Consider the following 3,663-nt stretch of genomic DNA (forward strand, 5'->3'; position numbering starts at 1 on the left):
GAGCTGAGCCATAAGGGTTGGGTCTTACATAATATTTTCAAATGTCAATTTCTGGGTGCTGGCAGCTGGCATGGTAGTTAAGATGCTGGACTCCCACATGGTTGACCACAGTTCGAGTCCTGCACCTGGTGGCCTACTTTCTCACTTTCCCTCTGCCTGTCTCTCTCTGATGAGTGCATGTGACCTAAAAAAAATTAATAAGAATAATAAATAAAATCATTCTTTTTTAAAATGTCAATTTCTTTTTTATATCAGAATCAGTTTTATTTCGCATTTAGCAATCATACTAGATATACTAGACATCCCTCCCATTCTATTTAACTTCCTTTAATGCACAGCTTTTATTTCTGTATTAGCTGTTAAGGGCTCCTTCTCTACCTAAGCGAGGTTTGACTGATAGTCATTGGAGTTTTCCTGAAGAACTTGGTCATATCCACTCATACTGCTCTGACCACCATAACCACCTCCATAACCATCACTCAGCTGCTGTCTAGCTGGAACTCCATAACTAGACTGGTTAGATAAGCCCATCCCTCCCATCCTCTGGCTACCATAAGCACCACCACTTGCTCCTGCTGTAGAATTCAAGAAAAACTCTACATATCTATGTTGCATATTAGTTTTGTCTTTTGCCATAGCTGCCACAGCACCTTCACATCACCAGTAACTCTGCCATCAGGTCTAATTTCAATGTGTACTCTCATGGGGTTAAGAGGTGAGAAAAAATTGTAAATATCATTCTCAGTGGCTCTGTATGGTAACTCCCTCATATATACACAGTGCACTTTGGTGCTCTGAAAACTGGACCCACTATCTCCATATCTACGATCAGACATTCCTGAAAAACAGTAATTGAGGTCTCTTCCAAATCTATCAGACCCAAAGCCATAGCCATCATTATAGCCACCATAGTCATCATAGCCTCCATACCCTCCACCATAGGCACCCCGCCTCCTCATCCTTTCAAACCCAGCTCCTTCCTCTGCCAGCTCTGGGCATATCATAAGGACTTGGGCACTGCATACCCATGAGCTTTCGAGGGGGATCATAATGGGTTCGAACTTCAGCTCGGCTACTCTTGAAGATTTCAGTGTAACTGTGTCCTATTGTTTCCTTGTGTTTCTTTAAGGCCTTTTCAGCTATCTCTTGTGAAGCAAACTATACAAAGGCCTCCAGTGTGCTCCGCACCTGAAAGTCCACCAGCAGTGTAATCCCATTTGGCACAATTTCCAACCCTTAAAAGAACTGAATAATCTCTTCCCTGCTACAGCCAAATGGGCATCCTCTAAGCCGGATGAAGCCATCGTTGGCAGTATCAGGGCTATTCAGACCTGTATGCTTCAACACCCAATCCATTTCAACACTGTTGGACTTGAATACTTCAACATATCTGTGTCCCATGGTTTCTCTGTCCTTCTTCAAAGCCAATTTCACTTCATCTTCAGATTCAAGTTCGACAAATGCTTCACCACTTGGTCTGCCTTCTCTGGTGTAGATGAAACGGATACCCTATGTGCGTTAGAGAAGCGCATCATTTCATCAGCTGAGCAGGACCAGGGCAGGCCCCTGACCTTCACCATGAACCCCTCCCTGCCTTCTAGGTTTAGCATCATGTTGACTGTTGGGCTCTTGGTGGCAAGCTTGGCTCAGTGCAATTTTGATGTGGCTCTAATGATACCAGGTAATCTTCCTCCTTCTTCCCTCAAACGGCTATAGCGAGGCAGTAAATGACAACCAGAACTACTGCTCACATAAGCCTTCATGTCAATTTCTGACTGTTCACGGCTACTGTATAGAAATATAATTGGAGGGGGAACCAGCAGTTGGCATAATGGCTACGTCACTGGACTCCCATGTAGTCAACTATGGTTCAAGCCCCAGACCCGGTGGCTTAAACTCATGCAGGCAGTGTGGTCATCCCCCCTGGGGGGTGATTTCTCACTTTCTGTCTCTCTGTCTCTCTGTCTTTCTGGTAAGCACATGTGCCCTATAGCAAAAACCTCTCCAAAAGAAAAAAAAGAATTATAATTAAAGGCACCAGCAGATGGTATCATGGTTACATTGCTGGACTCCCATGTAGCCAACCACAGTTTGAGCCCCGGATGTGGTGGCTTAAAATTCATGCCAGGTGTGTGCATGCATGCCCGAGATCCCAAGAGAATAATGGAGGAGAAGGGATTGCGGTGTAACCATCCCCATCATGGGGCAATTTCTCCCTTTCTGTCTCTCTCTCTCTGTCTCTCTGGTGAGCACACGTTCCCTATACCAAAAATCCCTCAAAGAAAGAAAGAAAACAATATAATTTGAAGCTAGCAGGTGACATGGTGGTTAAGGTGCCGGACTCCCATGCAGATGACCACGGTTCAAGGCCTGGGCCTGGCAGCTTGCTTTCATGGGGCAATTTCTCCCTTTCTGTCTCTCTCTCTCTGTCTCTCTGGTGAGCACACGTTCCCTATACCAAAAATCCCTCAAAGAAAGAAAGAAAACAATATAATTTGAAGCTAGCAGGTGACATGGTGGTTAAGGTGCCGGACTCCCATGCAGATGACCACGGTTCAAGGCCTGGGCCTGGCAGCTTGCTTTCTCACTTTCCTTCCTCTCTTTCTTTCATGCACGTGACTTATAATTAAATAAAATAAATAATAATTAAATTAAATAAATAATTCATTTTCTCTTTTTTAGAGAGATTTTTGCTACAAGGTGTGTGTGCTCACCAGAGAGATAGAAAGACAGAAAGCAAGAAATCACTCCCAACAGGATGGCCACACCATAATCCCTTGTTCTCCAGTCTCCTCTCGAGATTTTGGGCATGCACACACATGCACCCGGCGTGAGATTTAAGTCACCAGGTCCAGGACTTGAACTGTGGTTGAGTACATGGAAGTCAAGTGACATAATCATTAGGCCATTTGCTGGTCCTTCATATTTTAAATAGTCAAAATTTTCATTTTGGCCTTGTCAAACGAAACTGAGTTTAATGCTTATCATGGAAACAGACAATACTGCTTTGACAAAATTTGTTAGCCTGAGAGAAGAAATGAAATGGCAAAGTGGGGACTTTGTGACATTTTGAGACTTTGAATCTAATCTAAGATGGGGGCTTGGTTAGGAGTGGGGAAGAATCAGGATGCAAAAAGGAATACCCCACAAATGTTACCATGGCAAAACCGGAAGAGTCTACAATGTTACCCAGCATGCTGTTGGCATTGTTGTGAACAAACATGTTAAGGGCAAGATTTTGGCCAAGAGAATTAATGTGGGTATTCTAAGCATTAAGCATTCTAAGAGCAGAGATAGCTTCCTAAAACGTGTGAAGGAAAATAACCAGAAAAAGAAGGAAGCCAAAGAGAAAGTTACCTGGGTTCAACTGAAGTTGCAGCCTGCTCCACCCAGAGAAGCACACTCTGTGAGAACCAATGGAAAGGAGCCTGAGCTTCTGGAACCTATTCCCTATGAATTCATGGCATGATGGGTATTAAAAATAAACTAATCTATGGTTTATAAAAAGGTTTTCCTTAATTGAGTAGAATTGTGTTCCCTTTCCAAAACTAATTTTAATTGGGCTCTAATTCATTTTGTGATATCTTTATTCAAATTTAGTATTTTTTTTTACCTGAAAGATGTTAGGTGGCTTATTATGCAATAAGTAAAATTCCGTTGGTT

At 43.0% G+C, this 3,663-nt stretch overlaps 1 pseudogene; it reads right to left on the reverse strand.

Annotated features, from left to right (window-relative positions):
* Positions 1 to 362: 362 nt before the first annotated feature.
* On the reverse strand, positions 363 to 1,613 carry LOC102485709 (heterogeneous nuclear ribonucleoprotein H2-like; annotated as a pseudogene).
* Between the last annotated feature and the right edge of the window lie 2,050 nt (positions 1,614 to 3,663).

The sequence above is a fragment of the Tupaia chinensis genome, unplaced genomic scaffold (assembly GCF_000334495.1).
Source record: "Tupaia chinensis unplaced genomic scaffold, TupChi_1.0 Scaffold142384_1, whole genome shotgun sequence".
Classification (NCBI taxonomy): domain Eukaryota; kingdom Metazoa; phylum Chordata; class Mammalia; order Scandentia; family Tupaiidae; genus Tupaia; species Tupaia belangeri.